Below are 24,283 nucleotides of genomic sequence, written 5' to 3'. Positions count from 1 at the left end.
GGCACTCTGCTGCTGACACACAGAAAGACACTGCGCCTGCCTCGAGGAGCCTCTGGCCCCAGAGAGCAGTGATGCTAACCTTCAGCTGCCAGAAGGTACAGAGAATCTAAACACAAGTTTTGCCTTTTGCAAAGCCATTGATAAACACTATCTCTCTGCATGAGAGTAAATCACAGGCAATTTAAAATAAACACTGCAAGAGATGCAAGAGAACTTCCACAGCCTCATTCAGTGACTCTTTGCCCTCTCTCCCAGCTTGTGGATTGTATTACAGAAAGACACTTTCTGCATTTACACTATTTTTTGTATTCTGGCAAGTATTCCCTGCTAGCCACCTTAGCTGAGTTAAAGAGATCAGAGGTTTGACTCACTGTGACTGTTCTTAAGTTGTCTTCTCACTCATTTCATAACACTTGCTCAAAAGAGAAGGGTCACCTCTCCTTGGCTCTTGCACTTGGCACATTGTTTGCACCTTGGTAAGTGGTTAATAACCCAACCTGTCAGTGTAGGAGAACTTTACACTCACATTTTCACAGAGCAGGACACAGAAAATTAGAGCAAAATCAAGCTGACAGCTCCTGTAAAATCCCAGACACCTCTCAGAAAGCACAGCAGTATTTCTTGGCCCTCAGAATCTCATGACAATGGTATTAAACTAAAGATTTTAGTATTATTTCTGTGTGCTTGTTTCAGCCACACATATACTAAAATTGGAACGATACAAAGATTAGCATAGACCCTGCACAAGGATAACATGCAAATTCATGAAGCATTCCATATTTTGGGGGGTTAGAACTAGATGATCTTTAAGGTCCCTTCTAACCTTAACCATTCTGTGATTCTATGATTCTATTTCATTTATTTTTCACAGTTTTTCTGTTACTGTACCCATGGACTCCATTTGGTGATGAATACCCAGTCCAAGTTTAGCATTTGTTTCCTGTAGTTTTAAGGCTACCCTGAGCTGGCAAAATGCAAGTCCAAGAGCACCTTTTGGGGACAGGCTTCCTCACTCAATGCGCTGAAATGCAGAGACCCGTTTCTTTGCATTCATTCATGCAGAATGACATCTCCCTGCAGACCATCGCACTGACTACAGTCTTACTTCATCCGCAGCCCTGGGGAAAACACGAAAAAATCCCTGCAACATCCAGATGGTGCATTGAGAGGCTGGAGTGAAGAGAAGCTCTGGAGTTCCCTGCCTGCATGGAAGCAGCCAGAGCCACTCTCCAACAGCTACACAAAAGAGCCTCTGTCTCTGCTGCTGAGAGATCCCTTTGAAGCTTGGGAATCCTGACTGGCAGCATTTCATATCTGGCCATCTTTAGGTTTAGAGCAATGAAGAATGGGAAAAAAAGAAAAAGATGGGAAAAAAGAAGAGAGAAGGGAAGAAAAAAAGTAGGATCAGCTCAGAACAGGTCTGGCTAAGAGCCCATGACAACATACATTTTGCATTACCACACCTATGTCATTTTTTGGTTTAAGGTTTTCTTATCAACATGGAAATTTCCAGTTTATTTTTGAACTTTTGAGCAGAGAACGGGCAATTTCTCTCAGCAAAGGAGACGTTATAATTCACTATTAAGAAACACAAAACATCCTCAGTGTAAAGGTACATCGTAAAACATAATAAGTCTAGACCAGGAGCATGCGGTTTCACTTTAAAGAATGCATGCATTGCTAGTTTCTCTATCAGATTAAGGGAAATCTTTACACAAACAAATACCAATTACTTGCAAATAAATGGGTTATGTTTGATTATGAATATTTCTAGGTTTAGAAAACTGTAATTTACTTCTTAGCTCCCTATTGTGGTGTGGTTACAAAATATTTTTACCCCTTTATGTCTTGCTTTCTCCACTCATAAACTGTATAACTTCTTTGTTGAAAAATGTTCTAGCTGATTCTTGTACAGCAGCAAGCATTTGCTCATTAAAGATGAAAAACATTCTAGAAGTTAAACTTTTAATGTTAACAAATCTGTTCCTTTAAGATGCTTTTCTTCACCTCTGTCAACTTCATGTTTCCCTAATGTAGAAAACAGAAAAACTTCATTCACCTCTCTGATCAACTGTTCTTCTGTTTTTTTCATTATTCTAACTTATTCAATTAAATGTCATTTACTGTGGCTGTGGTGGCAGAAAATGGCTTACAAAATAAATTAAGCTTTCACTCTCAGGTCTTTGAACACAAAAAGAATCAACAATTCATTTAATTTGCAATATTCTATTATTTATTCTGTTATTTTCTGTTCCCTTCTTTGAAATGCATAACCTTGACCTTATGAGCAAAGAATCCTAATGTTAGATATTTTGGAGGGAAAGCAAGTGCTAAGCATAAGACTTTTTTGATTGGATATAAAAGGGCTCTAGGAATTACTCTCCACATCTGAAAAAATGACAGGCTGTGATCATGAAGGCCAAAGCAAGAATGGTAGATAAGTAGACCTCAAGAATTTGTGATTCTGTCACAAGTTTTAAAAATTTAAATCTTGCTTTTTTATAAGTGTCAAACATTCACTTTCTTCTGAGTATGTTTCTCAACGCTTTCAACACTTGCACTCTTATCATAAACTCATAGGACTTCAAAATTTTCTTCATTACTTTACTCTAACAGGCTCTCTTATGAAAGGTTCATCATAGGGACTGCCCAGCCATGATATCTGATCTGTATGCAACTCAAAGGTGATGCCAAATAACCAGCTGCAAAGCCCTATTGGGGTGCTGCCATGCTTAAATGCCCACACGGTGAATCCACGAAGGACTCAGCTGTCCTACACCTCATCCACACCCTGCTGGAGGAGCCCCAACAGGCCACAGCCACACTCCCCTGGCTATGAACCACCTTTCTTGGAGCTGCCTATCCCCTCCATTCCAAAACAGCTGATACTGGTCTGGCTGTGGAAGAAATGGGTGTGAGGGGAGAAACAGTAAGGAAGGTTGGCTATTCCTTGATTAGCACTTTCATTTTGCTCTAATGTGTGAGCACTTCAAAAGAAAGGGAAAAAAAAAATTTCTGCATTTCCGTCTTCCTCCTACAGTTCAAGACAGGAACATGAAAGAAAATCCCCTAATGATTAATTTAATGGGTGAGGAGATAGGGATTTTTATTTTACACGCCTAAGTAGATAACAATGAATGCTGACATTTTTCTTTAAGGTCTAAATCTGCCCTCAAAGGGGTAGGAGTAGCTGGGTGAAAGTCTCTGTTGTGAGAGAGACATAGAAGACTGAATTATCACCCTTCTTAGGCTCAGAAAAAAAACCAATAAAATATTTAAAGCCTATGAATATAATTTATTTGTGACTTGCCTACAACTATTGTGCTCACTGATTTCACTTAATCTATGCTGGGGGAGTACGTCAGCCTGGCAGAAGTGCTGCTACATTACAGTGCATTGACTCCATTAAAACAATGCACAGCAGCTAAACTGGGGCAACCCTACGTTTATCAAATCCTCAGCTGGCCCTGATGACTCAGGAGAGAAGTTAGCCCTAGCAGAGGGGAAGTGCAGGCAGGCTGCCCTCCGCTGCACATCTGGAAGCCTGCATTTGTCAAAAAAACGCCCCGGCAAGTCCCCCCGTCAAGGGACTGACTCTTACCCTCCCGGGGACATTGTCTCCCTGGGAACAGCATCTCTTTGCTCTCAAGGAAGCAGTCACAGATGCCTGCGCAGAGCAACTTCGTGATTGCACTTCAGTTGTGCTCATATGAACGTAACTTCTTGGTTGCAGTATAATGGTCAGACCAGTGAAAAGGCAAAAATCAGCAGCCAAATAAGAGAAGACTTGTCAAGGTTCAAACACACCCACTACCTCTGCCATGATTCACTTGATGGGGAGCAGAGAGCCACGACTGAAATCTAGCTCATCAGCACCAAGTCAAATATTTGCCATCTCTCCAGGTAGACCGCACTTGACGTCCGAGCTGGCGCCAGCCGGACTCCTGGCTGTTAGCTGACGAGACATCATAAAAACTCAGAAGCAACAGTTACCTCATACACAAACAGGTACTTATTAACATCTCCTTAGTGGGTCTGACACAGCGTAACATGTCCTGTATTCTTTCTGAAATAAGTACACACAGGCAGTGAGAGCTTTAGTTATAATTATCATTCCTGCTGATAGCCAGGAACATTAGGGCACTTAACACCAGCTAATTGCTCCCGGCTTGGGAACCTCTGTTGGGAGCACAAGGCGGGTAACTCACCCCTCCTCTTCCTCTGGGACTTTGCTCTTCCTTCTGAAGTCCACATCATGGTTACTAGGTTTTACTTTCCTTTTGTTTCCTTTTTAAAAGGATTATGTTTTTTCTTGCATGGGATCTTGTGGCATCCTTGTCAGGCTCTGTTATTCTCCTTGTCAGGCTCTGTTATTCTGAATGGTCAGACAGGAATTTCACCAGGTCAGTTACAGCTCCCAGCTTTCTGCTGAAATTTTGGGAGGCAAAGATATATTCATTTCAGTCAAATAGCTCAGCACCTTTCTCTTGGACTTACCATATTCATAAAACAGGTATTACTTTCTCTCACCTATCCCGTATCAAAATACAGCCTAGCTTTTATATAGTCATTTTAGTCATAGCCCTTTAAATAGGAGGAATTACTAATATTGTTTTGAGAAGGGAAGCTCAGACAGAAAAGCCAAGTGACATATCCCAGATAGCTGAGCAGGTGTGACACTCATAGTAGTGAAACCCAGGTCTGCTGCACACAGGAGCTTTCCTGTGCAGCATAGCAGAGCTGCAAGTGTCCCAGTCCTGAAGGGCTCCTTTAGGATCTTCCACAGAATAAATAAATAAAATTTCCCACTAACACTCCAGGCATTTCCTGCTATTAAGCTGTTCGTTGGTTAACATAGCAATGTCAAGAGATCAGTTTTAAAATATTTGGCACCTAGAGCCACAATTAGGCTCCGAGAAGATGTTGCCCAGATTGTCAGAGGCAAATAGCACTTGCAGCTTGCACTCCCTTGGCATCAACTGCCTGCCCAAGTGCCTAGATATAAGTTATGTCCTTAGCAGATGTCACCCAATTTAAAAAAGGCTGTTCTTTACTATAAAGTCACATTATTTCCAGCATGTTGGATTAGTGTCTGTGATAAAGAGCTTTGCGTCTGACTGAAAGAAGCAGCAACAGCTGACTTCTCTGGCCCTCTCTCTTTTTCGTCCAGGCACCTAATTGTCTTGGGAAAAATGACCTGTTTATCAAGTTAAACAAAACAACTGCTCTCTAGAACAGACCAATAAAACAGGATTTATATGGGGAGCTACGGCTTTATTGGCTATTGGTTTAAGCTGTTTGTCCTATTTTAGGAGAGTATTATTTTTATTAGGTTTTTCCCCCTCTTGAAAAGACTATTAATTACATTGTCATAAATAAGGAACTACATTGTTTAATATGGCCGTTAAAAAGGAGGTTTATAGATCACATCATCACAAGGGTTCATTTAGGTCTCATAATAATTAATAGATACGGATGTATAGCAGCAGTTCATGACAGGCTTTTGTTTGACCTTTTTGCCCTACAATTTGGACCACTTTGAGATTGTTTTACGTAATGTGTTCAAAAACTGACCTTCATTGCCCTCTGCTGGCTACCTCATTTACTCATTGCACGGCACAACACTGCACAAACTGGGATGTTAGCTGGACAAGTTATGGAACACCTTAAGAAGACTTCCAGAGATAGGAGTTGCCTCAGGGACTGTCGGCAGCAAAGCTGTGGTCTTTGCTCTCTACCACATCGATGTTAATGCATAGTTACCTATAGCTACATTACAGCAAGCACAATGCCACTTAGGGCAGACACATCATTTTAGGAACAGAGTGAAAATTCCTACAACAAAAAATGTTTTTTAAAAAAATCGTGTTAGTTCAAACCTGTACATTAGAGTCTGCTCTGATAATCCAGCAAAGAAACAGTCATTGTACTTTATCAATGCATCTTAAAAGGTTTTTTTTAATGCCTGCATTTAAAACAATTTTATTTCAGGATCAGTGTAAAATTTTGCAATATCATAACATGCTTATTAGTGTTTCAAAACACTCAGAATGCTAGCCAGCCCTAGGTTACTGACATATATTTTGTCTCATGTTAACAGTGAATGGTGTTTGTTGGTAATATGGTGATTTATGTGAAATGCAGTTATGGGCACAACCCAGCCTCTCACAGATGCATTTCCATGAAACTAGGGAATTTGATAGCTGGTTGGCAGGGACAGCTGAGGGGCCAGAGCTGAAGCGAGCACTGAAGCAGAGCTCATCTTTCTGTGTTAGCTGTGAAGAGCATACATCACAGATTAAGTGCACTGGAGGAGTAGGGACATTTGTATTGTGGTTGCCTTTACTACACCTATTTCTTGAGTAAGTTCAACGTTGTTGTGCCTCCTTTCATGAGCAACTAATTCACTAAACACTGAAAAGACTCTCCCTTCATACATTCTCCACGTGTTTGGCAGGTGCTGATCACACATGCTGTAGGAAGCTGGCTTTGAAAGAGTGATGAAAATCCCCTTTCTCACAGAGATAATGTAGTTCATGACTCTCTGGTTCTTTTATTTTTTCAGCCATATCCTTTCCCTTGAAAATAGTTCTGAGAAGATGGCTTATTTGGCAGAGCACCATGTAGACATTTTTTCACCAAGTAGGATTATATTACAGAAGTTGAATGCTACAGGTACTTTATGTAGGAAAAAGATTTAATATGAGGAGAACAAAATGTTCTGGGCACCTTGAATTTTCAGCAATTATATCAAAATAAAATCACAGGGTAGTAGAAGTAAACTGTGGAGTGGAGCTGTCTTTGAGTAAGAAAGAATTACCTTAAATTAAAAAAAAAAAAAAAGATATAAAGAGGAGACAGAAAAGAAAGTTAAATGAGTCATGGTCTTGGAATGGAGAAGTGGGTATTTCTCTTGTTCTGACTGAGTTCCCCTTCGAAATCAGCAGTGATAATCGCCTGTGGTTTTCTTTGAAAGGGTTTTAAGACACATAGGACTGCATCCATTTTCCCACGGTTCATCAGTGGACTTTACCAATGCTGTCTATAACTTTCAAGATAGTTACTGGGAACTCTCAAGACTCTGCTAGGTAAGACAGGATTTTCACACAAGATCTCTGAGTTCCTTGTGCACAAGAAAGTAAGGAAAGTCCCCTCTGTGTAGCTGTCATAAGGCCATTCAACACTGGATATACCATTTCCTTCAAAGGAAAAAGAGAGGGGGAGATTGCTATTCTATTAAATTCACCTTTCAATAACAAGCTTATACAGCTCCCTAGTTCCTATCACTTATTCATCATCACTGAGGCTTGGATCATTCTCAACCCATTAGTGGATAATATGCCATAAGAAGAAAGCTAGGCTTTTCATTGGAGCGAAAGATGAGACCTGACTGACAGCCTCCAGAGAAGATGCTCAGCCTGCAAGGACTTTCCAGGCTTCTCGAAGTGTAACATGCCTCTAGTGAATGTGCTACACAATCAAGGCACAAAATTTTAAACCTTAACTTAATTCATCCAGTTCCCTCTGGTCTAATTTGGCTGTTAAATCCACATGTCTTGAAGGAGAAAACAGCTGTGTTAAGTCCTGTGAGCTTCATGGACCTAGAAATGTGAAGTATTCTTTGCTCTAGCTCAAAAGGCTCCATATTGCAACTCACAGGTTTATCTGTCTGAGTGAGGGTGAGTCAGATGTGAACAGTACAATGTGGGTAGAGGAAATGTCCTCAACCTGACGTAACGCTGAAAGTGGCTACAGTCAGATTCTTCACTATCACAATGGTTTCCCACCTGTGACTCATCTGTCTGTCTTTCCACGACTGTGTATCTGCTTTACACAGACCCAGAAGGGAACGCTTCCCATCACACACCTCCTGGGCTTGAAAACAAACATACAGCATGACCTAATGCTTCACACCCAATACAAATTAACCTTAAGAAATTATATCGTTAAAATTATGTGCTCCTGAAGGTTGTTATGAAAGGCATATGTTAGTCAGCTAAGCAGCTGTCCAGTTATCTGACATTTTGTTTTTACATAGTCAGGATTCTGTATACTGACTAGAGTTAAATGCCAAAATAAAGTAAGATGCATTTGGGATTCTAAAAAAAAAAACCAAAACAACTTGAAGAGTTGAAAGTAAAGCATTTAGACTCCCAGGAGATAAGACAGAGAGACCATAAATCCTTTCCTGTCATTAGAACTGAACATTAGAGTATCTGTCCTGTTCAAGAAAACCCACAGAAATGGGAAATGTCATTTATGAATAATTATCCTTTTTTCTGGGCTCCTACTCATTTTACCAAGCCATCTGTAAAAATGGCCCCACCTCCATCAGAGCAAAGGCAAAAGAAAATTTACTTTTGACAAGATGACAAAATGTCAGGAGGGGTCCTCAGCAGGATCCTAGGAAATTGATTAAAAAGAAGACAGGCTTCTTTTTAAAATGTTATGAAATCAGATTTTCTAATGGTATCCCATGGCTTTTTCCTATTCTCCATTCTGGAATGGAAAATGTTCAAAGGATCTTGCCATGAAAATGCTTCCTATAGAATAATGAAAATCTCTGCTTCCATATTGAAAGCAACATGAGCCTGCTATACATTAAAACAACAGACAACAAATGAAATTTCCATGCAAGTTCTGGGAAAGGGAAATGTAAACTCATACTCGTCTCTCCCTTGTCCCTTTTGATGTCATATATACATTCATCAAAGAAATGCAGAAACAAATTGAGTGGAGGATAATGAGTCTGAAGAAAAGTTTCAGAAAGTTCTGGCTTCTCTTTTAACAAACACCAAATCAACAACACATCATTAGCTCATAAAAGACCCTATCCAAAATCAGTGAAATCAGTGGGAAAGCTCCCAGTTGGCTTCAGCAGTCTCTGAATCAACAAAAGAACAATTACAGATGCTTAAAATTTTTTTCAGTGAAATTACTTTTTTAATGAAAAATAGCTTTTTAACAACAGTGAAATTCTCTTGGGACCATTTGTTTTCATTTATGTACTTTTCTCTCTTTGGTGGAGCAGGCTGGAAATAAATAAATAAAATATTTTTCATCTCGCCCTTCCCCCAAACTTTTAATTTCATTTCTTTCTTTTTTACTGGAAAATGAATATGAGAAACAGCACAAAGCAGGGAAGTGTTCGAAAAGGCAACACAGTGGTCAGATCAGAGAGTTGGCCCACGTGGAAAGCTGGATGCCTGCTAGAAGCAGGGGACAAATAATCCCAGAGGTGGGTAGCTTAGCCAGTTCTTTAACTTTCTTGGTTGTCCCAGCAAGTAACTTCTCTTTTGGCTTTTTTGATGCTGCACATAAATTGATTAAAACAATGCAGACATTATACTGCATGGAGTCTGAGAAAACTTTCAGAAAATCTTAACATATGTTGGCAGAATTGATAGCTTTCAAACAAATACTACATTTGAGCAGAAACAGAAGACGTCAACTGTTTCGAGGTCAGCTGCAGGTATATGGGGACCATACGTGGTCATGCATGACAGCCTGCAGAGTTCTCCTTCACGATTCTTCCCTCGTTCATCCATTCAGTTTCCTGAAAAACATTAAAATACTCACAGCAAGCCTTCATCTTCCACCGTAATATCTGGAAGATCACCTTGCTGAGCTTCTGTGTAATTTTCCCCTTCAATGGAAGGTACCACATACATGAGACTGATCTGCCCTCAACAAGTGAAACACACTCGCAGTAACATTAAACCTCTGGTTTCCTGAAGGTGTCCAGATAGATACAGTGGCTGTATCTGCCAATTATCTGTATGCATTTAGACATACTCTTATTTAGAAAGAGAGGATTATCAGTCGGGTGGTTGTATTTGGTGTAAGTGTCAAGGTGTTGGTAGTGGAGAGGCTGCAGGTGTGGCTCCTGTGAGAAGAGGCCAGGGACACAGCTGGTTCCAGCCAGCTTCAATGGACCCACCACAGGACACAACTGAGCCCATCAGCCAAGCTGGTGGTGCCTCTGGGAAAACGTATTTAAGAAAGGGCAAAGACACCAGAATAAGTGAAAAAGTGAGAAAGAGTACAGTGAATACCAAGGTCAAAGAAGGAGGGGGAAGAGAAGATCCAGGTGCTAAGGAAAATATTTCCCTGGAGCCTGTGGAGAAGACCATGCTGGAGCAGATATTCACACTGCAGCCCATGGAGGACCTCATTCCAAAGTCAGTGGTTATTTTCTGAAAGAACAGCAGTCCATGGAGAGGCCATACAGGAGCTGGTTTATCTGAAGGACTGCAGCACATGGAAAGGACCCATGATGGAGCAAGAGGAAAATTGTGAGGAGGAAGGAGCAGCAGAGAGAGACTGTTATGGACTAAACACAACCCCCATTGCCCATCCTCCCTGGGGTGCTTGGGTGGAGGTGAGGTACAGGAGTTGGGAATGAAGGAGTGAAGTTGAACCTAGGAAAAAAGGGGTGAGTAGGGAGAAAGTGTTGCTTTAATTTTTATTTTTGTTTCTGCTTTTCACTACCTAAATATATTTTAATTGGCAATAAATTAAATTCATTTTCCAGAACTCAAGTCTGTTTGGTCCAAGATGGTAACTGGAAGTGAACTCCCTGTCTTGATCTCAACCAACAAGATTTTTAATCCTGTTTTCTCCCCCTGTACTGTTGAGGATGGGGAGTGAGCAGCTGTGGGGGGTTGTCTGGTGACTGGCCATGGTCAACCCACCATAGTTGTATACCTTTCTGTTGCTACTGGCTATTAGTTGCATTGCACTGCTATCTCAAAGATCCAGCTGAAACCTGAGCTTCTTTACACAAGATGTTTCAAACACACAGATCTATTTTCAGACTTTTCCAGCCACTGAAAGTTGATAAATGTGTAAGCTAAATCACTAAGAAGCCATCTAAATAAATGCATTAATGACATCAGTTTTCTTTTCTTTCTTTTCAACTCTTATGAAGTGTTGCACTTATTGTGCACTATCCTGCCATCCCCTCAAGAAAAGTCTCCAGCCTTGTGTTTAGCATTACTAAAATCTGGAGTAATAGTGCGTTGGGTTTTTTTTCCCCTCCAAATATGTTTTAATTAGCAAAATCTTTGAGCCTTAAGAAGAGATTTACTACATGTCAGCACATGAACTGATGTTACTTGAGTCTCTAACACTTTCTCTGTTATTTCATAGCTATGATTTACTGCATTGAAGCATCGTATTTGTTTTGCTAGCTACTGATGCATATTGGCCAAATGTATTTGCTGAGATCTCTGCTTAATAACAGGGCTCCTGAACAGAGCTGAGAGTTGGGAAGCTCTGGAGGTCTGAAGCATCTGAAGACATTATACACACAGAAACAAGGACAGGCAGATTCTCAACTTTCTTATCACACTCAAAATGTTGCTCTTCTGATTTGTAATGTTTATAAATCCACTTAGCAGAGTAAGCCTTGCTGCAAGAACTAAGAGCATGAGTTAAAGCCTCACACCTTAACCACAGTCAACCAAGTTAGAAATGGCTACCTGCCTATCAGGTTGGAAGGTCAGAAGTGATTGTACTTAATGCCAGCTGCACCACCCCCTTATGAGCATAATGCATATGCATAAACTAGTCTGTTCCAACTGCACTAGCCCATAGGATTATGTAGACACAAGGTGTAGGCAGAAGCTCAAATAACTGTCTGGCACAAAACAAATCTTACTTTGATTTGTGTCTTTCTACCCAGCGTTGTTATACACCATACACAAATTACACATTTGCATCCATCTTTTTAATAACAAATTGTCAGGACAATTACCCAGTTAAGTCCTGGCTATTGCACTCTTCATCTGTTCCATCTCTCACTCCTTCTATAAAAATCCTTTCTTTCACGTGGTGGGAAATAATGCTCCATCCAAACTGACATGGACTTAGTGGCTGGCAAAAGGTCTCTGTCACTTCTCAAGGTAAGCTTCTGAGCTTAGGACACAGAGCTCTTGAGCCTGAATGGGTCTTATGGGTAACATCCCAGTGTATACTAGAACTTTCCACATTTATTCAACACTGTAGCATTTTGCTTCCTGAATACTGCTATGTGGCTTGAAAAGGTGCAAAATGCATTATACTTTCTGTGCATAGAGAAGTAACTGAAAAAATGTTTATTTTCCATATGCAGGAATTCTATGAACTCTGTTTTTCTCTAAATACATTCAGAGGTCTATGACCACATCTGAAAATGTTTCCTGTCATCCCTTCATGTTTGCTATAAAAATCCAGTATGCTACCATAAATGTCAAGAATGGGGCCAGATAGTTTCAATTACTTGTTTCAAGAAGATGTCTTTTCAATCACAACTTCTTACTTAAAGGGCAGCTGCTTGGGTCACATCACACGTCAAGAAGCAGACTTCATGATTATTGAAATTTTCTGTATGTGTAAGTCTCAGAAGGCAAGGAAGAGCAGACTGCCTACATAAAAGAGCATTTCATAGTGAGAATTTCTTCAGGCACATAGACTACTACTGAAATGATGGAAGTCTTGAGAGGAATATACCTGTACTGGATAGTTTAGTTTCATTTGATGTGCATCACTGTGGCCAGAGCTGCACAAGATCTACAGTTATAGCGTGCCAATGTTCCCAGCAAACACAGGTGAGTATTAATAGATGTGGTTTCATCATGGCCAAAGGCAGCACCTTCTAAAGTCAGTGGAAAGGCTCTCAAGGGCAATGAAGAATTTGGATGAGGTGGTTGGTTTTTGTGATTTAGCCCAGAACTTAAAGAAAATGTAAGTGAGAGGCCTTGTAGCCTGCCATGTACAAAATACTAACAGTTTTTTTGTTATTTTATCAGTTTCTTCCCTAGTTTTCAATCTAAAAAAACTCGTTCTTGGTGTCAGAAGGGTCTGGAAAACGTGCATCCCATTAGAAACCTGAAACAGCTGTGTTGTAGGGTTAGGAAATCTTGCTGTGGTACATCATATAAACCAAATCTGCCAGGCAAGCATGGATTTGTATTACTTAACCTGTGTTAGTTCATTAATTTAAATATGTCCTGCAAAACCGAGATAATTCAGTTAAGCTGCAAATCTTACTGGTGAGGTGGTTGTAAAGGAAGGAAGATTCCTTCCCCTATCTATAGACTCTTAACACAACTGAGGGAGTCCACGAATACTCTCCTGCTTACTCAAAAGAACAATCTCTGTAGCCCCACCATGGACTTCACAGTAGCTGAATAATCCCATAAGCAGAACTCCTCATTGTCTATTTCCAAAATGTAAGGTGTTTCCATGAAGTTGAAATCTGTCCACAGACCTCCTTATGTAGGTACCTTACACTTGCTCATTCTTGCATACAATGACCTAAATCAACAACATTACCAGGGATCTCCTCCACCTGTGAAAGGATGTGGGCGAACTGCCAATAACTGATGGCTTTAACAAATCAACTCAAAGTTTAAACTCGTTTATTAAAAATTAAAATGATCCTTCCTTTTTTTGTAATATGTAATTTAAAAAAAAATATCAAAAATGTTACTTTTGCATCACAATACTACTGAAGTTCCGAAAAGGAAGCCCTGTCTAGACATTTTTAGACATATCTATACTTTATTCATCTTTGAAAAAAGATTTAGGTCCCATTGTGGTAAATGTAGTTTGGTTGATACAGGTAGTGGTTTGTAAGACTTCTCTGTACATCCTCTTCTCTGAACCGAAGAATTAAGTTATAAAAAGCTTCAAACAAGTTAATTTTTTGTGGTGGGAAGTGTATTTCTAGCTGGGGAGAGGCACAACTGACTGCACATGGAACTTCCAGGTAACATCATTTTTCAGAGATTTCTTAAAAATACTTTGCTAGTTAATCTTCATCTCACTAATGCAAAAGATTGAATTTCTCTTTGTCTTTTAATATGGTTCTTCACCTGCATTGTCTTCTAGAAGCTTATCTTTTTATACAGTTCATATTTAGATAATTTTTTATCATAGCCATTTGCCATTAAAATACAAAGCAATAATTCAGGATGAAGTTTTCACATGATGAGGAACAAATTAAAGTAATTAAACATTTTACATTAAAAACTACTATTACTGTTCATCTATTATAATAAACATCAATAATGAAAATTTTACTGCTAATTTTTTCAACTTTCCAGGAGTCATCTCTTTGCCCAACCTGAAACTGAACTACAATAAAACGTGTTATAAACACTCACATGGACTTTACATATCTGTGTCAGAACTGTTCGGTGAAAGCTCTGATGGACGTAACATAATGAGCATGAAATAATAATAATTAAAACTGGTAGACAGTATAACCATAACATACATATTAAGAATGTATTATAATGCATTTCCCAGGGGCACAAACATACCAAAAAATCTGTGCCACCATAACATAGAAATGGGTATTTCCAAAATAATTTATGAAAATGATAGTTCATAAGCAGTGGGAAGTGCAGCTCCTGGGACTCATCATGAGTATGACCAACAAGAATTGCCACAGAGTCACAGATAGTATAGCTCAGGCAAACATGGGGGAAATTATTCAAGCCAATATTACAAACAGAAAATATACCCAGGGAAATCAACAGGAATGACTATAAAATACTGATTAGTGGTTAAAATGTGACATAAAAATTGACAGATATAATTAATACTTTAGAAAGCAAAATATCAAAGCCACAAAGACAGAGATCAAGAAGTGTTTTCCAGATGTCAGGCATCAAAAGCATGTGAAGCAAATAGCAAATCTGATAAAATATCATTAAATTAACTATGCAAGTGAATAAAATCAGGGGTTATGAGAAATCTACATTTTTTTTCCTTTTTTTTCTTTTTATTCATAAAAGTTGGTCATAAGTAACCTACCTTAGATCTTCACTTTTAAGGTAGAAAAGATGAAGAATTATCAAGATGTTCAAGCATTATTAAGATGTTCATAGAAAAGATGCAGGAATAAATTAATCTTGAAAGCTACTTTCTCAATCATTTCTTCACTGATGTAAATTATCTTTAAGTAATAATGATAATCAAAGGAGGTAGGTACGTTTCTTCAGTGGCAATTATCACAGAAGAAGTCTACATATTTATGTTCACAGCTACAAAAGTTTGGGGTTTTTTTCATCTCATACAGGATTATGTAGCAATCCTTTAGGATTGAGAATAAAAGAAAATATTTTCCCTCCTAGTCCTGTCCAGAGACAAAGAAAATGCAGAGCCTGATCTTCACCTCTTGTGTAATTGACTGTATCGCATGTGCTTTCCTCAACCCACCAGCTCGTTCTGCTCTTTTCCTCACACAATCACTTTGTCTAAATGTTCCCCTGTTTATTTTTCATTGATATTTCTCAGTAGTTTTGCAAATATTCATTATTTTCTGTGTGTAATGATTAAGAAATAGGAGATCAAATTACATTATTGTCACTATTGCATTATTGTCACAAAATTCAGACACACCACTCACCAAAGATGTTGTGTACAATATTTTGATAAAAAGAAAAACTCAGAACCAAAGAATAGCAGAATGGATGAAAAGATGCCAAGGAAGACTAGTATAGCTGCAAAACCATGTAGACTAGGAACTTAGGATAGTCTGAGATGATTAGTTCTACATAAAATTTGGGGGTTTTTTTTCCATCTAATACCTACATTTATACATTTGCAATGGCATTTCTCTCAGCACAGTTAGTTTACTAGTTTCAATTATTCCTGCTGGGATGATTTTTTCCAGGTTTTCTTGTTCTGTAGCAAGTTAAAAACACTTTTGAAATTCACTCTGGGATAAATTCTGATATATATATATATATTTCCAGGAACCAGAAGATGAGGAACTAGATGTGCTCTGTTCTAAACCTAATTTAATATGATTATATTTCTGGAGTGTCATAAAATTCAAAAAGAAAAAATGCAAAGTCCTGAACCTGGGATGAGCTAACCACTGCAGTGGTGTAGTCTGGAGACTGACCAGCTTTAATAGCAGCTCTTCTAAAAAGGACTGGGGTCTTGCTTGACAGTATGCTCAGCATGAGCCAGCAGTGTGTCCTGGCAGCAAAAAACGCCAACAGCATCCTGGACTGAGTTAATAAGAGTCCCGCTACTGATTATTCCCTTTTACTTGGCAGTAAACCTCTATAAAGTTTTGTACCCCCAAATACATGATAGATAAAGATAGACTTTAGCAAGTATATTTATCATGACGTCACCAAAATTGTCAGGAGCTGGATCAACTGTCCTGTAAGGGAAAGCTGGAGGATTTGGGCTTGATCAGCCTGGGGAAGCAATGTTTTAGGGAGGACCTAACAGAAGCCTGGCAATGCCTACTGGGAGGTAAGAAGAGGCAGCCAGGCTTTTCACTGGGGGAATAATGGTTGTAAACTGTAATAATGATTGTAAACTGGAACAGGGAAGGTTCTAACTGGACCCAAGAACAAAAAAAAAATTAATTCTCTGAAGATAATTAAGCATTTAATTAGGTTACCCAGAGAAGTTATGGAATCCCGTTCCTGGCAGGTTTCCAAGACTGGACTGGACAAAGCCCTAAACAATGTGGTCTGAATTCAGTGTCAAATCTGCCCTGAGCAGGAGATTGGACTAGAGACCTCTCAAGATCATTTCCACCTTGAATGTTTCTGTACTTAAACATCACCAATGAATTTGGAGTCAGTTAGGAAACATGAAATAGATTTCTCTTAAAATAATTGAAGAAAACTTCAATTTCCCCATTTTTAAAAGCATGCTTTGGAAAAAGTCAAAATAGCATGACCTGCCAGCCAAGAAAGTTTTAGGAAGATGAGAGGAAGATAAATAAAATGGCAAGAAATTACTAGATTTTGGAGCATCATCCTGTTACCCACATGCCATCTCAGCACTGTAGCTATTTTGGGCCTCATGATGACCCTATGAAATGTCCCTCTGAAATGAGCTCAGTGTAGTATAAGCAATAGCTGATTTTTCCTGTTCCTGTCATGACCCATCCTTTGCCTATGCTTGCTTTTTACTTTGGCAGACATTGTCAATCTAAGAGACCTCCCTTCAGTAAGAACCCAGGGTCAGCTTTCTGTCTGTGAGGATAGGTTAGTTTCAGCAGTTGGCTCCTCCAGAGGTTCCTTCACTGTGCCCTCCCTCTGTTGTCCCCAGCTGAAACACATGGGGTAGATTTCCCAGCACATAACTTTATTACAGATGTCTACAGTGCAGACTTCCATACCTGAACTAGTCAATGTACCTTCCATGAAAGTGCTTTATGATCAGTGGAAACACAAAATTTACAAATTTCCAACAGCCTATTTTAGACTTATATGTTAGAATGACACTAATCACAATGTAGGTGTCTGCATTTGCCAGAGGGAAAATCTCCATGGCATTTGCATTGTGCTCATATTGGAACTGGGTCTTTCATCTCAGCTAGAACAAAAAAGCATGGTAAATTGTACTATGGCATCCATATAGCACTCTTGTGCAACTTATGGCTACTGGCAAGCTAAGCTAGAATTAAATCAATGTGCAAGAGAAGGGGAAAGTATTTAGCTGCTAGTATTCTCCCATGCCAGTTACCTCTGCAGTAATGTTACATGCAGACCTAGTTTAGCATTCAGTCTAGTTCATGCTCTTATGACAAACAGTAGACGTTCTTTTCAGCAAGTTTCCACTGATCTTTGCTATGTCATTTGTGTTGGATTTTCCTGCCATAATTAAATATCATAATTAAATATTTTCTTTCCTTTTTTTTATTAATTTATTTGAATTTGTCTTTCCTGGAATATGGGCAAATTAACTCAGCCACTGACAGCTATTCTTCTTCATTTCACTCTCACTACTGAAATCTTACAAGTACTGGGGAAAACTAGGTAATTTTCCTTCCATCTTCACCCCTCAAGGAATGTCACAGAGCACTGTGTAATTTGTATGCACCTCTCAAGTGACAAAGTATGAAAAATTTTCTCAGTTTAAAAGTAAATATGTCCCTCCACATTCCTCCAATGGCCCACCCTGGAAATGTTTTCCGAAAATTCTTCTCTCTTTTCCCTCATGTGTGTTTTTCCCTTAAAAATAATAATTTAAAAAACAGGTCTGCTGTTCTATGGAGTGTCAATAACACTCTTGACCCAACATTAGAATTGTTCTTATTTATTATCCTGAATAACTGTGGTTAAAATAAGGATTTTCATCACTTAGGAAAATCATAACAGTAAAAGAATTTTAAAACTTTTTTTCTCTAACTATCAAAACTATTAAGAACCTTTCTGGATAAATTCATATGCTGTCAAAAGATGGGCTTATGTTTCAGAAGACATTACATCAAATTTCCAAAAGAAAAGGTATGCTGGGGGTGACAGCATGGCTCCATTAACATAAAAGAGAAAGTTGCCTTTTATTGCAGTGAGATCCAGATTTTGGTCTTTTTTATTGAAATGAAAAAAAAGTACGGAAAAAGTCACAAAATCTTGGGTGAAGTTAATATCTAAAATAAATGCAAGACCCATGCTTTCCAATGATCTATGTTTACCCATATATTTGGGGATCATGTGTTTTTGCCAAACATATTTGTTTCCATTTAGCCAACAGTTCTTGCAGAATATAGAGGAATCTACAGTTAGACAGGCCAAGGCATCTCTTTTCACAGAAGAGACAAATCTCCTCAGTATCTGTCTTCAGTCAACTGAGAAAGAAGGGATCTCCCAAGAGGGTGACTGAGAACAGGAGTCTAGCTTAGTGTAGCTTAGCCTAGACAAAGTATCTTCCTCTCTAGCCACATAAAGTTAAGAAGTGTGAATACCACTTCACAACATTTAATCTGAACACGTTGGTCTCTGTGGGGGCTGTCTCCAATTTGCGGTGGTGTAAGCTAAGAGAGAAAGTTCATTAATTTCCTCTTTGTCATGGAAATGCAACGTGGCAGAAGCTGAGCAGAACCCCAGGGTAGTTGTAACCCACACCTCACCACAAGCCACGCTTCCTGAAACACTGCACCCAAAATCGTTCAGCCAAATACCAGTTGCAATGTTTTACATCTATATGCAACAATAATGTTTCTTATTCAAGAAAGGAGAAAAGTTACTAGAATCTCTTACAATGTCTTTTGTGCAACATCATCATCATAGATAACAAAGAACTGCCAGGTTATACCTGTCTATTGAGACACCTCACCAATTCAAACAAAAGATCATCCTTTATTCTGAAAAAACATTTATAGGAATGTGCCACAGCTGGAAGCTATTTTGCAGTCCTTGGAAACGATTGTCAGCAGAATATCAGTTAAACAGGTGTATGGTCATGACTTGGGCACATAATAGTCTCATTAAGGTTAGCTTCAGTATCAGTAACACAGATTTTATATCTAGATCTTTGAGCTTGAAATCTGCTAAGATTTTTTTTTTTTTTTTGAGTTCTAACATCATCTATTTTGATGTACATGCTAAGGAAGAACATACATGCTAAGGAAGATATAACGAGATCTTCCAAAGATGTGACTGGAAAGATACCTAAAGGGAGTAACATGAGATGATGTGAGCCAATCTCCTAAGGTCTCTTTATCTGATGCCTTCCATCCAGGTCCCATCTGGCTTCTCCAGATGGTGATTTAAAGTAGACTTAACCTATATGTTTGCAGTCATCTCTGTTCATCTCCATAGCCTAAAGTAGTGGCTTTAGGGAGATGAACTGCTTTAGGTTAAGTATAGGCTGAGTGAATACTACTATAAGGAAAAATGCAAATTGTTCCAGCTTTCCTCACTGTAGAGGTCAGCTCATCCACATTTCATAAAGATTGTTAAAGACAGAAAAGGCACTCCTATAAAAAAATCTTTTCACAGAGACTACTGACAGACATTTCTGCTCAAAGTTTGAGGCCTGTCAATTGGAAAAGATTCTGGAAGATAAAGATGTGGGTGCAATCATGCTCAGCCGTAGACTGGATCATACTGTGACTGATCATTTGTAACTAATATAAAAAAAAACTGTAAGAGAGGCAGATGTAATAATAGGAGGTATCAGACAACGTATTTCCAGAGAGACAGAGTAGTTCTACAGGCCCACATAGGACCATATCTGTAATATAGTGGTACATTTCTGTTCAGGAATGCTGAACTCCTAGAATAGATGCAGAAAAGGGCAACTAGATGCAGTGAACTTGCAATGAGAAACTCAAAATCCCTTCTTTGTTCAGTCCAGAAGACAGAAGACCAAGCTGAGGTATGATTTCCCTGAAGAAATATTTATGAGAGAGAGAGAAGAATCATTTAGGGCAATGCTGGCAAAAGAACACTTGATCAGAAGTTGCCAAGTATAAGTCTAAGTTAGTTAAATCAGAGTTTCTCTCAAAGGAGTGAGTTTGAAAGGCAGTCTTGAGAAAGAAGAATGGGCAAAATTCCTAAGTAACTTTAATGCATATATAAGCAGGATATTATGGTGTGACTGCCTCCAGGAGTGGAGGACAGCACTTGATGACTCAGTCCTATGTTTCTTCTGTCTCCTATTAATCCTTGGCTTTAAAAAAGCAACAAGAAAATACTGTAGCTAGAAGCTAATCTGAAGCTAAAGATTTTTCTAAATCAACTATGTGGGCTATAAATATAACAACAAAATAGCTAAAGGTTATGTTTGGCTAGGCTAAAAATATATTCCAACACTAAAAACAAACTGTTACCGAGTGGAAGCCAGACAGTGATATTTAACAGTTTTTAATGGCCATGGAGGTAAAGAAAAGCAACATCTGAGATACTTGTCAACAAGATACTCGCATGCACGTTTACATGTTCCTTGTCTCCATCTCTGCCACTCTACTCAAAGTGAAATTGTTTTAATTTAGGTAACGCTAACTGCGTCCTGCTTCTCAGATGTGAATTGCAACAACAGGAGGCCATTCCAAGCCATAAAAGTTTTTTGTTGTTTTTTTCTTAAATTCTGATTCAAGTTTTCTAAATATACTAAATATTCACTTATATTATGGAGGATAATATGTGTGAAAGCAGCTTTCTATTCTAGGAATATGGAAGTCTGTTGTCACTTACCTTTTTCAGACTGAAAGAAAAGTGCTCCATGTGACAACAACAGGCTGCAGATGAAGGGATGACAGCTCCATGGATCAACTGCAATGAATGAGCTCAGACTTAGAGTAATGGGTGAGCACCACTGAAGGGGTTAGTGCAGGGGCGTCAGGTTGCAGCTCTACAAGGTGCTCAGGTGAGCAGTTCTACACTGCAACGACCAAGGCCGAAACCTTTCTGTTGGTAAAGCAGCACGGTCTGCTCAGTCGCTGGGGAATGATCAGCTATAGCTCCTTTCTAGCAACTGGCTGTTGGGGATAAACATGGCTGCACAAGGTCAGGTCCACAGAAGAGAAGCTTGTCTGGCTTCTTTAGGAGACGCCTTCCTGGAGACTTGCCAGAGACCTCAATCCCTTATTCTCTGATCTAATATAGACACTCGAGAACATGCTTAACTTTAAGCATATGAGTGGTCCTATGGACATCAATGGGGTTGCTAATGTGCATAAAGTTAAATATGTATCAAGTGCTGTGCTGGAATGGGGCCAAGGACTCAAAAACGCAGGATCAAGGTTTGGCTGAAGAACAGAGAGTGAAAAGGGAGACAAAAGCTGAGAGATACTGAGTTGCTCTCATGCCCTCTTGCGTCAGTCCTTCATGGAAGCAAGCCCTGGGATAAACCCCTTATTACAGTAAAAGTTAAAGATATACCTGTACAGAAATCTTAAACACTAAAAGATACTGTAAACACTCTCATTTTACAGCACACAATGTCTTTTGATTTTTAGATGGTATTACATTTTAAAGCAGATACAGTGATGTCACTGCAGGAAAACATCACAGAAACATTGAAGCAACAGCCATCTCTTTCAACAGAGGCCTGGTTGACTCACTCTCACAGCTGCAGCAAAGTAGTCCAATGTGTTTCTGGAGAGCATTATTGCTTGTGAAGTCTTTATTGGGACACTCTGACTGTAGGGGAATGCAGCCGCTTTTCATTTCTTGTGTAAGTCAGAAAGTTTCATTGAATATTTCTGAGCTCTCAATCTCTTCCAAAACACATGCTGAATTTCCTGGCTCTCTTCCTTAAAATCTGGTCTGGGTTTCTACCCCTGTCCCCTCTCAAATTACTTTATGTGCATATAAATTTTTTTAAAAATTAAAAAATTAAAAAGCATTCTGATTTTTAAAAAATTATTTTTAACTGTTTTTCCAAACTTTGTGAATTTTTATATACAATCACTTTTATGTTTAAATGATATGCATTCTGAACTTATCACTGGAATTCAGGAAAGTTACAATAAAATTTGTCCTTTTGCTATTAGTAATGCAACACTGCCAACTAGAGGCATTGGGAACAATCAAATTCTTGTCTTATGGACCACATCAATAAATTTAAAGGGTTGTAGAACTATAAATACTGAAAGATCACATTTTCTCTACAGAAATCCCACCCAAATCCTCCAACTACAGTGATGTTTGCATTTCATTTTCTTTAGATTTTGATGCTTCAGTAAGTCATTTATTGAATCCAAACACCACATTACATCATGCAGAAACTCAAACATAATCAAGCCAGATCTCAAATTACTTCAGGTTCCTCAAAGAGTTACTGAGTCATTCTAACAGTTTTTGGAAATACACCTCCACAAGACATTGCAAGTATTAAAAAAATTTAAAATGGATAACTCTGAGGGCAAAATAAATCCTAGATATCATTTTCTCAACCCACAATTTAAATAAACCATCATATTCTATTGGAATAAAGAAATCATAGTCTATTCAGGTGGGGGTAAAAAAGTATTTCTGTAAGTTTTCAGCTCTGTAAGAGGGCGTACACTTTGAGGAGGAAGGTATTTGTTCACAGCCAAAGAAGTAAGATTGAAAATGGAGAAAAACATGCATTTGACTAGAAAGGCTTTGTTACTGCCTGCTGCATGTGATTCCCTGATGTGTACATGCTTGGTAGATCACCACATGAGAAAAGACTCGACACAAAGCTGTCAATGTTCATGCACCGTGCACAGACCGGAGCTGCCTGGGCCCTGCTTTGCCACCCCTGCCCTCTTCCCTGCCATGTCCATGATGGTAGGGAACAGAAGCATGCAGCTGCCCAGTATCTGGCAAGAGGGAACTGGAGCAGAGGAGGATAGGGACCTTCTGCAGGTCCTTGTGCCAACCAAGGTCCAACAAAGCCTTGGGGAAAGGCTCATTCCAGCTGCCCCCTGTCCCCCCTCTGCCATGTGACCAAATCAAATCAACCCGGTGTGTAGCTGCATAGGCAGAGTCTGCTGGTAGGGAGAAAACTGAGAGGTCTGAGGATGCACCATACTTCTAGGCTTATCCACTGTGCTCCAGACTTACAGGGTGCAGGACATACAACCCTCACTTTTTCTAATTAAGGACTGTAAACAGAAAACAGCTTGGGGAGCTGTACTTGTACCAGGTCCCTTTGGAAAGGTGTTTCCAAAGGACTCTTCTGAGATGGAGAAATAAAAGCAGGCAGGTGGCAACCCTTCATGCTCCTTCACAGCAGTCAGGATCTGCCCAGCCACGGGCAGGGAGTGCGCTGTACCCTTCCTTCTGGCTAGCAGTCCGTGCCCTGGGGTGCTCCAGGAGCTTGAGAGGCCAGATGGCTTCCAGAGCTTCCCCTTGCTATTGCTCTGCACTGATATTCAGATGGAGAGACATCTGTATCTAAATAAACATCGCTTTTCTTTAGCCTAGAGGATTGTTTGAAAACTGCACAGTTAGAACCACAGTGTAACAGAAAGATCTATTGATAGAAGGGCAAGCTCTGCCTGTCAAAGCTCAGACAGCATTAAATATACATACTGTCCAGAACAGTTTGTACTTTTGGACTGAAGGGAGGAGCCAACAACATTCAGCACTGGTTTCCTTTTATTTACCAAAACACATTTACTCTGTAAATCTCAGCAAAATTAATGAACAATAATAAATTACATTTTTCCTCTGACAGTCTTCAAAGCTTTATAACTATAAAAGTGTCTGGGAAATGTGAGAAGCCTAGAGGGCAGGAAAACAATCTCATTGGGAAGTGGAAGTCAATAGACAGTAGTGACTCACAGAGGCACAGAGCTGCAGAGCAGCTGACAGTGAGGTGCCCATTAAGCCTGGAACCAGGTTTTCCAGGGTCTGTACCACAGGGCAGTTTAAGGATGGAGGAGCCAGTTTCCCAAAAATGCAGAGAAAACCCCAGAGGGGTGTGGAGGTGACAGTACTGGAATAAGATGAAGGCTTAGAAACAAAAGCAGAGGCATTGGCCTGGGAAGCAGAGAATATGGTTTGCAGCCAGTATAAACCACTGTAAAAACTAATTCAATAAATGTTTTTCCAGCTAT

The 24,283-nt window shown here is 39.3% G+C and overlaps 1 non-coding gene across 1 annotated transcript; it reads left to right on the top strand.

Annotated features, from left to right (window-relative positions):
- Positions 1 to 678: 678 nt before the first annotated feature.
- On the top strand, positions 679 to 784 carry LOC141934708 (U6 spliceosomal RNA). The gene has a single exon (XR_012626408.1). It is a non-coding gene; the product is annotated as a U6 spliceosomal RNA (small nuclear RNA).
- Positions 785 to 24,283: the final 23,499 nt, after the last annotated feature.

This window comes from Strix aluco, chromosome 1, assembly GCF_031877795.1.
Source record: "Strix aluco isolate bStrAlu1 chromosome 1, bStrAlu1.hap1, whole genome shotgun sequence".
NCBI classification, from domain to species: Eukaryota; Metazoa; Chordata; class Aves; order Strigiformes; family Strigidae; genus Strix; species Strix aluco.
The sequence above is the reverse complement of the archived record's forward strand: the minus strand, read 5'-3'. Positions and strand labels throughout refer to the sequence as shown.